Here is a 14375-nt window from a genome sequence, read left to right as displayed (position 1 = left end):
ACCTGGGAGGCTCAGTGAGTTGAGGTACAACTCTTGATTTCTGCTCAGGTCATGAGCTCAAGGATGTGAGATCAAGCCCTGCCTCAGTCTCTGTGCTGCACATGCAGCCTGCTTAAGACTCTTTCTCTCCCTCTCTCTACACCACCCTCCTCTAAAAAAATAAAAAAATACAGTTAAAAAAATACATCAATAAAGATTATACAGTACAAAGAAGAGTCATCTTTAGATTACACTACCTATAGTAGAGTCTCCAAATATATATTGGACACATATATATATATATATATATATATATATATATATATATATATATATAATGACAAAACTAGGAAGGGAAAAAAAAAGGACAGAAGCTGTATCTAAAAGAAATAATGGCTGAAAACTTCCCAAATTTGATGAAAATCTGTATCTAAAAAGCTTTATAAATACTGAGAGAGTCACCCTCAAAATGATCAAAGCCAAAAACAAAAAAACAAAACAAAGTCTTGAAAGCAACACAAGGGGTGCCTGGGTGTCAGGGTCCGTTAAACATCCAACTCTTGGTTTCGACTCAGGTTATAATCTCAGGATTGTGAGAACAAGCCCCATGTGCTCCGCATTCAGTGGGGAGTCTGCTTGTCCCCCTGCCCCTCTCCCTGCTCATACTCTCTCTCTCAAATAAAATAAAAATTTTAAAAAATAAAATAGCAGGCATAAATCCAACCATATTAATAATAGCATTTAATGTGATTACAAGCAAAAGGAAGAGATTAATAAAGTAGACTTTTAAAAAAAAGTTCCATTTACTGTCTACAGAAGGCATGCTTGAGATCTGAAAGTACAAATTAAAGTACAAATAAGGGGGAGCCTGGTGGCAGTCAGTGAAGTGCCTGACTCTTGTTTTTGGCTCCGGCTCTGATCTTAGGGTCATAAGATCAAGCCCCACATCGGGCTTTATGCTCATTGTGGAGTCAGCTTGAGATTCTTTCTCTCTCTGCCCCTCTACTCGTGCTTTCTCTCTAAAATAAATAAATTTCTTTTTAATTATGGAAGTACAAATAACTTAAAAATATAAAAAGAAATACCATGCAAAGGGCAACCATAAGATGGCATAGAGTGGTTATCATTCTATCAGATTAAAAAAATAGACTCTTGAAACAACACATAATTAAAGAAAGGCACCTGAGTGGCACAGTCAATTAAGCATCCAACTCTTGATTTTGGCTGAGGTTGTGATCTCAGGATAATGAGATCATGCCCTACCTCAGGCTCAGCATTGGACATACAGTCTGCTGCTTAAGAGTCTCTCTCTCCCTATCCTTCTGCCCCTCCCTACCCCCCACTCATGCTGTCTCTCCCAAAACAAAACAGAACAAAACAAAAAGATTACTAAAGATAAAGAGGAATATTTTTTAATTAAAAAAAGGTCAATCCGGAGCGCTTGGGTGGCTCAATGGGTTAAAACCTCTGCCTTCCGCTCAGGTCATGATCTCAGGATCCTGGGATCCGGCCCGCATCGGGCTCTCTGCTCAGCAGGGAGCTTCCCTTCCTCTCTCTGCCTGCCTACTTGTGATCTCTGTCTGTCAAATAACTAAATAAAAATCTTTTTAAAAAATAAAAATAAAAAAAATCAATCCATCAGGAAGATAAAACAACTACAACAGTGTGTATACATACATATATACTGAAAGAGAGAAACAGGAAACAAGAGAGCTCCAAGACACATCAAATCAAAGTAGAAATAAGTAATTTGGTAATTTTTAAATATTAGCTACTAGATCAAGGAGAAAAAGTTGTAAAATAACTGAGGATTATTGAGAAAATGCTCCCAAACAACAAAACTAGATATAGTTTTAATAAAATGTCAATCAAGTATGTGAATAAAGCCATACTCAAGCCAAATTCCTGGCCAGAGTTTTCACTTAGGGAAAATAAAAGTTGTATTTTAACCTAATTTTTTTTTTTTTACTATAGAAGATATAATTACATCAGTTTTTCATCAATACACTACTCATTTAATGATGATTATACTGGCCATTTCCATTGGCTGGCCAGAGGCTATTCTACTAAAGGCTTTCATGATTTCCATTATATTATTTTTCTTGCCAGACTTAGTTCATTTTCAGCCTAAAGAATCACCTCTTGCAGCAGGGCACCCTGAAGCTGATCTTCTAATTTCTTTTTATTTTTTTATTTTTTTTATTTTTTATTTTTTATTTTTTTGCAGATTTTATTTATTTATCAGAGGGTGGGGGAGAGAGCAAGCACAGGCAGACAGAATGGCAGGCAGAGGCAGAGGGAGAAGCAGACTCCCTGCTGAGCAAGGAGCCTGATGTGGGACTTGATCCCAGGACGCTGGGATCATGACCTGAGCTAAAGGCAGCTGCTTAACCAACTGAGCCACCCAGGCATCCCTGATCTTCTAATTTCTTAACATCTGATTCCACTTCAACCATACTCAACTTCTCATTTGCAATCTATTCTGTATACTTATTACATCTGCATTTTTGGGAATTTGCTCAAGAACAGCAAGAATCTTAGTGTACAATATTCTTAGCCTCTCATGTGGATTTCACAGCCAATTCCACAAGGCTGCTGGTCTTCTTCAGCAAACCCACCATGACAGTGTCGACAGGCGGGGACATAAAGCCCTCTTAACCTAATTTTTAAGTTAAAGAAACAGGGCTCGTATAAAAAGGATTTAAGGGCCAAATTCCAATCCCATCTAAGAAAGCTGAAAGATTTCTTAGCTGAAATCCCTAAGAACTATAAGATGTTCCGAATATCCACCAATGATATAGCAAGGATAAAGATGTGCAGATAAAGCTGAAATTAGCTAAAATTTTAACACACTGCTAAAGGCTGATTGTGGGCTAGTATGACAGTGTAGAACCACTGGAACCACTGGCAGAGTTCTTACCCATTCACAGGCTCTACTCCATGAACTTTTTAAAGAGGCTCACAGGGAGGACTGACAGCTAGGAGACAAAATCCTCAGAAATAATCTCCCTTGATGGTGCAGGCATGATGAACCAAATCAGGTACTACTGATGGTAAGATATGAAATCCCACCTCCTACCCAAACACTCCTTTCAAAAGCCTTAAGCATTTGGGGATCTGGAAGCAAACCCTGTCATATCCAAGGCATGGGGAAAGACCCACCATGCTTAAGACGACACAGGAAAGAATCTTTATCCTTAAACTTTAAGCAAGGGACAGGAAAAATTCCCAACCCTAAATTCCTACCCCTGTTAACAATGCTATTAGAGGGCATTGGGTTAGGGTAGCTCAGTGGGTTAGGCCACTGCCTTCAGCTCAGGTCATGGTCTCAAGAGCCTGGGATCGAGTCCCGCATCGGGCTCTCTGCTCAGCGGGGAGCCTGCTTCCCTCTCTCTCTCTCTGCCTGCCTCTCCATCTACTTGTGATTTCTCTCTGTCAAATAAATAAATAAAATATTTTTTTTAAAAAATGCTATTAGACGTTTTCCTAGTGCTGGGGGAGAGGCAAGAAGCCCTCCCTCTTGCTCACAAGTCTTTCCAAGACACAAATGTAGGCCTGCCCTGGGGAAGAGGAAGGAATGCTGAAACCCTGAGGCCCAGATATACAGGACCTAACAAAGACTGAAGCTGGACCAAAACAACAGAGAAATCGCAAGCCCAAAACATCAAACAAAAGCAATCGAACACTAAGGGAAAAGCAGAAGTGTACCAGGAAGAAACTAAGCATGTCTGACAAAGCATCACCTCTTAAATTCATAATTTTATCTGAATATTATAATCTCAGGGCGCCCTGGGAGACTCAGGGGGTTAAGCCTCTGCCTTCAGCTCAGGTCATGATCTCGGGGTCCTGGGTTCAAGCCCCGCACTGGGCTCTCTGCGGGGGGGGGGGGGGGCTGCTTTCCCCTCTCTCTCTGCCTGCCTCTCTGCCTACTTGTGATCTCTCTCCCTCTCTCTCTCTCTCTTTCTCTGTCTAATAAATAAATGAAAATCTTTAATAAATAAATAAATATTGTAATCTCAAAAGTTCCACATCTCATCTTCTGAATCATCTAAATCAAGTGAGGGTGAAACTCTGGGTATGGTTGATCCTGAGACAAAATTCATTTTAATTTGTGACCCTGTGAAATAAGGAAAAGTTACCTGCTTCCAAGATACAGGGGTGGGCTAGGTATAGTATAGACAGTCCCATTTTAAAGGGAGAAGCTGGAAGGAAAAAGGGATTTACTGAAGTAAAGCAGGTTTGTAATTCAATAGGACACATCTGGTCTGTCCTTTAAGCCCACTGGGGTAGCTTGCCCCTTAGTCTTCCTTATATTTGGGTTGAGGGCTGGAGTATTAGGTATTTTGCTTCCACAGTGTTTGTGTTCAGCCCCCACAGAGGCTGATTTTTCTCCATGCTCTTTACTTTACAGCACTTTTTTTCCCCCTACAAGTCCTAAGTTTGTTCTGTTCACTGTACAACAGGCCAGTAAGTCAAGAGGCTGATATTTGGTAGGAAAGAGATTTTATTCTGGAAGCCGGCCAAAGAGATGGAGGACTATGTCCCAAAGAACCATCTCCTCAAGCATGAGATTCAAGCTTTTATGTTAGGAAGCGGGGACGGGGTAAAGAAATGAGGGGAAGTTGGGAGTCAAAAGGTGACTGATGTCTGTACACATTCAGGGTAGGTCAAGTAATTTCTTTGTTCTTGGTCAGCTGAACTTTGTGTATAGAAGTCTGGTAATATTGTTCCTATAAACCTTAAACATAGCCTAGTTATTTCTGTATATACTTCCTTATCTCCTTGGGTGAGGTATATTTCAAGGAAAAAGCAGTTTTTGCAAATTTTAGCTGTAACATGCCTACATGCAGGGCTAAGCAAAAGTTTCTAAGTTTCGGTCACAGTAGCAAGAAAAAAAGCAGCAATATGGAGTCAGACACTGATACTAGAATGAATTTAGACTTTGGGAGATGGTGGGGTGCCTGGGTAGCTCAGTGGGTTAAGCCTTCGGCTCAGGTCATGATCTCAGGGTCCTAGAATCGAGCCCTGGATCGGGCTCTCTGCTCAGCAGGGAGCCTGCTTCCCCCTCTCTCTGCCTGTCTCTCCACCTACTTGTGATCTCTCTCTCTAATAAATAAATAAATAAACAAATATAAATCTTTAAAAAAAAGACTTTGGGAGATGGTAGGATGAAATGAAAGTATTTTGCATGTGCTAAGAACATGAAGGGAGGGTAACATTACTATATGCTGGATTATGTCCCCCAAGAAAGGTATAAGAGACCTAATAGCCCCCAATAAGTCAGAATGTGGTCTTACTTGGGAACAGGGTCACTGCAGATGTAATTAGTTAAGATGAGGTCACATCGGGGTAGGGCAGGCCCCTAACATTCAACATGACTGGTCCTTATAAGAAGAAGATGGTCGCTTGAGGATACAGAAGCAAAGGACTAACACTGGGGTGAAAAAGCAGAGACTGGGGTGATAAATCCGTAAGTGAAGGAATGCCAAGAACTGCTATCCACCTCGAGAAGCTGGGAGAGAGGTCTTGAACAGATTCTCTCACACAGTTCTCAGAAGGAACCAATGCCAATACGTAAATTCCAGACTTTCAGCTTCCATAACCATGAGAGAATAAATTTCTATTGTTTTAAGCCACTCAGTTTGTTGTACTTTCTTATGGCAGCCCTAGGAAACCAATAAAGAGGTTGTAAGAAAAACTGGCTATGAGTTGGTAATGTTTTAGAGTTGGGTGAAGAATTGCAATGGAAAGTAGTTTCATTATACTATTGTTTACTTCTGATAATTTCTAAAACAAAAACTTATATTCTTACAGTATGTAGCATAAAAATGAAAACTTCACAAAAGCATAAGTAAAAAAAATTAGAAAACATTTGATCAATACAATTATAAATAAACCCTAAAACTGCTCTTTATACCAGGTACAAAAGAGATCAATCAAGAGCTTGAAGAAAGGTAAAACTCCCAAGTGAATGTTCATGAAGAAAACCCAACAGAAATGAGGTGACACAAAGTATTCAACACCTTCAAAAAGGTAAAACTAATTTGTAAAGGAAGCATCAAAGTTATTTCTATACTCTTATAAAGATCTATATTATATGCCCCCACTGTCATAGAGCACACAAATCCAGGAGCCTACTTCAAACCCGATTTTTTTGCAGCTACGATGCATTCCTTTGTTACCTCAACCTTGTAGAAAAGAGATGGTAGATACAAAAGTACCTGTCTTATGCCCTTAAAAAAAAAAAAAAAAAAAAGTCACATGCTGTATTAACTAGGAATTTGGGTGATCACTGTTTCAGAGCAGGCCAATGCTTTGAACTTTCAAAGAGAAAAATTAGACCATAATGGATTTTAAAAATAGCAAACTCCATTCTACAACTTTGTACCTTGAGAAAAATCCCTATCAGTAATAGTGACCTGATCAAAATTAGAAATTATTGCTAGCAGCTTTACTTCTACTTGAAACAATTTCATGATTTTCTATTACCTGGTGCTGCTGAACATTAGTTGGGTGATGAAATCTCATTATTCCAATTTCAAACCCAAAATGTATCCTTATCACTTTTTCTCATACCTGGCACCTCTGATCATCTTATTACTCCTTGTAATTACAAATACAGACATATTTATACGACCTTGTAAAATAAAACTTAAAAGTTTCTCTTTTAAAATACTAACGTCCTCTGTTTCCCAGCCTATATAACCTCCCAATTTCCATACCCTATCTCTGAACCTGCATGTTTTATCTGTAACCTTGCCATTTCCTTTCAAGAAGTTAATAAATTGACTTGCATTCAGTATAATTTGGCCTAAGAAAAATATTTTTTTCACAGAACAGAATGCCTAAACCAGTAGCATGGAAGATAACCAAAAGAAAGCTCCATGCTACTGGATCGATGAAGGCAGAGACCTAACCTCTATAGTTTGTTGTCAGAGTCTTCCCATAGCAGTGGAAAAGACCATTCTGTCAACATATCCAGATATGCAATTCAACTTCTATTTTCTTCACACACACACAAAAAAGAATGGACCATGTGTGTACTCTTGCACAGAAGACATTCACTTCTTACAATCCTTACATGTTTAATTTCAACATTACGGCTTTTACACTAAAAGTGCTACAGATATAGCCATTATGGCAAATGGACTTTCCCTCTTAAAAGATAGTATCTGACAATGAACAAAGTCATTTTCATTTTCCATGTGACTTGGAATACCGCAAGAGAAGTTGTATCATTTTGCCTTAGATGTCTCACTTACAGCATGCAGAAAATAACAGATTTTAGCCACCTGTGAAGAAAGAGCCAGAATAAGGCTAATAGCTATCACTCTGTTAATTTTCTGAAACTTGCTGAAAGATTTTGTGACTGTGATGTATAACTTCCTTAGTACTATGCAACTGCTCTGTGCATATGTACAGAGCTCTGTGTATACATAAGAATGATCTTGGCATGCCTGGGTGGCTTAGTCAGTTAAGCAGCTGCCTTCAGCTCAGATCATGATCCTGGAGTCCTGGGATCAAGCCCCACGACAGGCTCCCCATTCAATGGGGAGTCCACATCACTCTCTCCCTCTGCCTGCTTGTGAAAATCTTGAGAAAAAAATGATCTTTGCATTACAAGTACAGAAAAATAAGAGCAATACTATAATTTGGTGCATACTATAAACAGCTGCCCCCTGAACATGCAGGTTAGAAGTCTCCATCCCCCGTGGCTCAGCTGAGTGGTTGACTCTTTTTTTTTTTTTAAAGATTTTATTTATTTATTTATTTGACAGGCAGATCACAAGTACACAGCGAGGGAGGCAGAGAGAGAGAGGAAGCAGCAGGCTCCCTGCTGAGCAGAGAGTTGAATGCGAGGCTGGATCCCAGGACCCTGAGATCACGACCTGAGCCAAAGGCAGAGGCTTTAACCCACTGAGCCACCCAGTTGCCCCTGAGTGGCTGACTCTTGATGTAGGCTCAGGTCATGATCTCAGTGTCATAAGTTCGAGGCCTGCATCAGGATCCCTGCTCAGAGGGGGAGTCTGCGTGTCTCCTTCTACCTCTGCCCCTCCCCCATTCATGAGCATATGGTCTCATGTACAAGGGCACCCGTGCACTCTCTCTCTCAAATAAATAAATAACTTTTTAAAAAAATAAAAGCCAGGTATAACTTTTGACTCCCCAAAAACTTAACTAACAGCCTACTGTTTACCAGAGGCCTTAACACATATTTTGCATATGTATTATATACTATAAACTAGATGAAAAAATGTTATTAAAAAATATCATCAAAGGGGCGCCTGGGTGGCTCAGTGGGTTAAGCCGCTGCCTTCGGCTCAGGTCATGATCTCAGGGTCCTGGGATCAAGTCCCACATCGGGCTCTCTGCTCAGCGGGGAGCCTGCTTCCCTCTCTCTCTCTACCTGCCTCTCCATCTACTTGTGATTTCTCTCTGTCAAATAAATACATAAAATCTAAAAAAACAAAAAAAATCATCAAAGAAAATACATTTAGGTACTGTACGGTAGTTAGCAGAAAATATCTGCATGTAAGTGGACCCCACATGGTTCATACCTATACTATTCAAAGAGCAACTGTAATCCTATATAACCTATTTACTTTTCAAAGACTCAATTTTTAAATCACCCTGTATCTTGCCACACACCCCCAAAAAACTGTGAAGTCTGTGTGTTTATAAATATTTTCTTATGTCACCAATACGAAAAGACAAACTGAAAAAGTCCCTGCGGTATATTCAAACAGAACTTTATTTTAAGAGTTCTTAACTTTTAGAAAACCTAACAGTTTAAAAGAGAAGGAGAACACTGGCAGCAACCTCTTCCATCTCAGCCACAGCAGCTTCTTCCTGGACACATTGCCAAAGCAAGGGAAGCAAAGGCAAAAATGAACTACTGGGGGGCGCCTGGGTGGCTCAGTCAGTTAAGCGGCTCCCTCTGGCTCAGGTCATGATCCCAGGGTCCTGGGATCGAGTCCCACATCAGGCTCTCTGCACAGTGGAGGGCCTCCTTCTTCCTCTCTCTCTGCTTGCCGCTCTGCCTAGTTGTGCTCCCTTGCTCTCTCTCTCTGTCAAATAAATAAATAAAAATCTTTGGGAAAAAAAAAAAGGAACTATTGGGACTTCATCAAATAAAAAGCTTTTGCAAAACAAAGGAAACAGTTAACAAAACCAAAAGATAACCCACAGAACGGAAGATTATTTGCAAAGGACATATCAGATAAAGGACATATCAGATAAAAGACATAGCAGATAAAATATCCAAAATCTACACCCAACTCATCAAACTCAATACCCAAGGAACAAATAATCCAATCAAGAAAAGGGCAGAAGACCTGAACAGACATTTTTGCAAAGAAGACATCCACCTGGCCAACAGACACATGAAAAACTGCTCAACATCACTGGGCATCAGGGAAATACATATCAAAAGCACAATGAGATACCACCTCACACTTGTCAGAATGGCTAAAATTAACAGGTCAGGAAACGACAGATGTTGGCAAGGATGAGGAGAAAGGGGAACCCTCCTACACTGTTGGCTGGTGCAGCCACTCTGGAAACAGTATGAAGGTTCCTCGCAAAGCTGAAAATAGAGTTACCCTATAGCCCAGCAACTGTGCTACTGGGTATTTACCCCAAAAATGCAAATGTAGTGATCCAAAAGGGCACACACACCCCAGTATTTATAGCAGCAATGTCCACAATAGCTAAACTATAGAAAGAGCTTAAATATCCATCAACAGATGAATGGATAAAGAAGATGTGGTATATGTATGTATGTACACACACACACACACACACACACACACACGATGGAATATTATGCATCCATCAAAAAATGAGAGCTTGCCATTTGCAAAGACATGGATAGAACTAGAGAGTATTGTGCTAAGCAAAATAAGTCAATCAGAGAAAGACAATTATCATATGATCTCACTGATATGTGGAATTTGAGAAACAGGGCAGAGAATCATAGGGGAAGAGATGAAAAGATAAACAAGACAAAACCAGAAAGGGAGACAAACCGTAAGACACTCTCAATCTCAGGAAACAAAATGAGGGTTGCTAGAGTGGAGGGATGTGGGGGGAATGGGATGGCTGGGTTATGGACACTGGGGAGGTATGTGCTGTCATAATGGCTCTGTGTTGTGTAAGACTGATCAATCACAGACCTATACCACTGAAACAAATACATTATATGTTAATAATTTTTAAAAATAAACAAAAAAAATTTTTTAAAAGACACAAAAAGATTATTCTGATGACCTGACAACTAATAAAACAAAAATTAAAATAACTGGACATCATTTTTAATTATCAAATTAACAAATATTAAAACTGATAAAAACCTGGGTGCCTGGGTGGTTCAGCTGGTTGAGCCACTGACTCTTGGTTTCAGCTCAGGTCATGATCTCTTAAGTCGTGGGACTGAGCCCCACCTCAGGCTCCGCATTCAGTTCACAATCCGCTTGAAGATTCTCTCCCTCTGTCCCCCACCCCCGCATGCACGTGCTCTCTCTCTCTCTCTCTCTCTGTCAAATAAATGAATAAATCTTTCAAAAAAATGATTAAAAACCAATATAGACAATGGTGTGGTAAAAATGGCATTTTCATAAATTATTAGCTATATAAATTTGGAAAGCAATTAGGCAATCTTATCAGAACTTTAGAAACAGTATAGTCTATAACACAATAATTCTAACTCTACAGTTCTAGCCAAAAGAAATAATCCAAAACACAGAATAAAGGACATAGTGAAGCAAGATTCCTGTCATGCTTTAATTTATAAAAGAAAAATACCTCAGTAATATGGCAATAATAATGACATAAACATTAGAGTTAGAGTCATCCAAAGTAAAGAGCCAGGAATAAAGAGTCATTATTATAACTCCTACTTGCAGATTTTTAAAATGCCAAATATTAAAAATGTTTATACATTAAATTTAAAATGTATCATTTTCAGGACAGAACTGCACAACAGGCTCCATGCTCTGTGCTCCACTCTGCTTGAGATTCTCTCTCCCCACCTCATTCCTCCCCGATTATGAGCATACTCTCTCTCTCTAAAATGAATAAATCTTTTTTTAAATGATAATTAAGTGTATTATTTTTAAATACATCAAGTATTAAAATATTTATTATCTGATGTAATCTAAAATTCGGTAATTCTCATTGAGAATGTATCAAGGAGTATTCTTATAATCTTCCAGAAAGTATATGTAAAATACTGTGTTATGTTTCAGGTGTATATTATTCTGTAGAAAGAATCCTTAGGTTTTTATCAGAATCTTGAAGATGCCAAAAAAGTAAAGAAACACTAGTCTGGAAAAATGTGACATGCCTTCCAAGTATACTCTCTTCCAGGACACCTTATACACTTTGCTAAGACTTATTGCTTTAAAATCAAACAACTCAAACAGACCAGCTTACTCACTTTTATTCATCATGACTCCATACTGTAATAACATATACCAAGAGTTTAGCCCTAATTCAACACATCAGTTTTATATAAAAAGAAAGTCCCAATATACAATCAATCCCTGGCTCTGTCTTTTATAAAAAGTCATCAACTAACCTTAAATCACTTTTTTTTTTTAAGACTTATTTATTCACTTCAGAGAGAGAGAGTGTATGGGCACTAGACAGATAGGGAAGGGGGGCCCAGAGGAAGAGACTCTCAAGAAGACTTCCTGCTGAATGCGGAACCAGATACAGAGCTTGATCTCATGACTTGGGTCAAAATCAAGAGTTAGATGCTCAAGGCACTAAGCCACCCAGGCACCCCTTAAATCACTTCTTTTAAAAGCTGGCCAAAAACTCCTTTGTGAATTATTTTTTAAAAAGACAGAAATTCTCAAAAAGTTTATGCAGAACACTATACTATTTTATAAAAACTAAGGAATTACCATATACAATTTGGCATATCTACATCAGGAACAGTTTATAGGCTTTTACGTAGTTTAAATGGACATTTATAAGACAGAAGGTAAGGAAGAGCACCTAAATAACTCCTACCTCTTCTGTATGATTGTCCATATCTACGCTCAATTTCTAATAGTGCAATGGTAACTAGGTACCCATGCTTTGCTAGGTGAAAATGGCTTTGAAGCCCAGGTACCTAGACCAGACTTGATCTGTTAAAAATTTAGATCTTGGACACTGAGTCAAGTTACTTACAGAGAACTCAGATAAATTGAGAAGCAGAATTACAAATTATGTGAAAATAAGAAGAGACCATAGAGAGAAAAAAGACTGTAGAACCCACAATACTGTGACTTTCTAGTTTCAGGTCCAACTCCCCATGTATGTGGTTAAACTGCCTATTGCTGCCTTTCAGCCAACCCTATTTGTACTTTAGCTAGTTTCAGTAATTTAATTTCTGACTAGGATAAAGTCTTTGGGCTTAACTCTAACCCCATTATAGTATTTTCTCCATGGATAAACCAAATTTGTCAAGTATGACTTGCCTTGTCTTAAAATATTGCCTGGTATTCTCCCTTTAAGTACAGATTCTAATAAAATCTTAACTCTTAATTATAACATATTAACATCTATCATCTAGGGAGTGCCCAAGACATCAAACAAACATGAAAAAACTGATAATTGGCAATATGTATGTTAGTGAGATTAAGTTTGCTCCCATAAACAACTTAAAGTTAACTATTGTGTATTGGCATTTCCAGTTTAGACTGGACTGCTGCCTTTAAAAGTAAGAGGAAAAAAGAAGTAACATAAAAGAAATTATACTAACATTCTTCCACATTCCTCAGTAAACCCTATTTAATAAAACTGCCTCTGAGTCTTAGAGTTGACAGAAGGCAATTAGAAGAAAAGCTGAACACAGAAGCACAAAATATACAGAAAACAAATATAAAGAAAAATAATTTACTATTCCCTAGAAAAAGAGAAACAATGCCAAACAAAACAGAGTATGTATACACGTATGTACTGGCAGGTAGAGGAGGGATGCTAACACAACAGAGAAAAGCTGAACAAAGAAAGTGAGAATCAGGGGCGCCTGGATGGCTCAGTGGGTTAAGCCTCTGCCTTCGGCTCAGGTCATGATCCCAGGGCCCTGGGATTGAGCCCCGCATCGGGCTCTCTGCTCAGCGGGGAAGCTGCTTCCTCCTCTCTCTCTCTGCCTGCCTCTCTGCCTACTTGTAATCTCGGTCTGTCAAATAAAATAAATAAAATCATTAAAAAAAAAAAAAGGAAAGTGAGAATCAGCTGAGGTACAAAAAAGGGCAAAAGATTTTTCTATAGAAAAAAAAGATGAATGGATAAAGAAGATATGGTGTGTCACACACACACACACACACACACACAATGGAATAATATGCAGCCATAGAAAGAACTGAAATCTTGCCATTTGCAATGACATGGCAGGAACTAGAGGGTATATATGTTGAGCAAAATAAGTCAATCAGAGAAAGACAATTATCACATGATCTCCCTAATATGAGGAAGTTGAGAGGAAAGTGGGGAGGCTGGGGGGTAGGGAAGGAAAAATAAAACAAGATGGGATCAGGAGGGAGACAAACCATAAGAGACTCTTAATCTCACAAAACAAACTGAGGGTTGCCGAGGGGAGTGGAGGAGGGAGAGGGTGGTTGGGTTGTGGACATTGGGGAAGGTATGTGGGAGGGTATGTGCTATGGTGAGTGCTGTGAAGTGTGTAAACCTGGAGATCCACAGACCTGTACCCCTGGGGCTAATAATACATTATAGGTTAATAAAAATTAAAAATTAAAAAAAAAAGTTGCAAGACCGTTTTCCTTTTCCAAATGATTCAACTGTCTAGAAAAAAAAAGGAATCTAAGTGTTCATCTCAGTAACTAGGATAAAGTGCCAAGCAAAACAAACATATATTAGACATATACAAAAGCAAACATTCAATGCTTCAGCGGAAATGTGAATTTTATCTTGGGGTCTTATCATCATATTGCTAATACATGCTGGCAACAACTTGCAGACACAAGATCTGTATTACAAACAAGGTAGTAAGTCCCATCAACATATGCCAAGAATTTAAAGCTTAATGTCTTTGTTCTAAGAAATCAGTCAATTAACTTGATGACTCTACATATACTCTATCTCAGGTGATGATGATGTGCCCAGTACTTACCTTCTTGAGGCTGAAAAGTGATTCTCATTTTTCTTCCTCATCTTGTGTGTCACACTAATCACCATACCTGGTCAATCGAAACTCTTTTATTACTAAATATGTGTTCCTTTATTCCTAATACTACTCTATTTCGGACCCTCATTATCATCTCTGGAACACTGCAAAACCCTAAACAGTGTTTAAGTAACTACTCTTGTCCATCTTCCCTCTCCCAATCCTCCTCTAATTATCCTTTAGAATGGCAGACCTATGGAGTTGGTAGATCAAC

The 14375-nt window shown here is 38.8% G+C and overlaps 1 protein-coding gene and 1 pseudogene across 29 annotated transcripts in view; both read right to left on the bottom strand.

Annotated features, from left to right (window-relative positions):
• MLLT10 (MLLT10 histone lysine methyltransferase DOT1L cofactor) overlaps positions 1 to 14375 on the bottom strand; it is a 236449-nt gene that overhangs the window by 126554 nt on the left and 95520 nt on the right. The window lies entirely within an intron of this gene.
• On the bottom strand, positions 1302 to 3230 carry LOC309870064 (NADH dehydrogenase [ubiquinone] 1 alpha subcomplex subunit 5 pseudogene; annotated as a pseudogene). The gene has a single exon. The product of its transcript is annotated as an NADH dehydrogenase [ubiquinone] 1 alpha subcomplex subunit 5 pseudogene (transcript).

The sequence above is a fragment of the Mustela nivalis genome, assembly GCF_964662115.1.
Source record: "Mustela nivalis genome assembly, chromosome: 7".
Lineage (NCBI taxonomy): Eukaryota > Metazoa > Chordata > Mammalia > Carnivora > Mustelidae > Mustela > Mustela nivalis.
The sequence above is the reverse complement of the archived record's forward strand: the minus strand, read 5'-3'. Positions and strand labels throughout refer to the sequence as shown.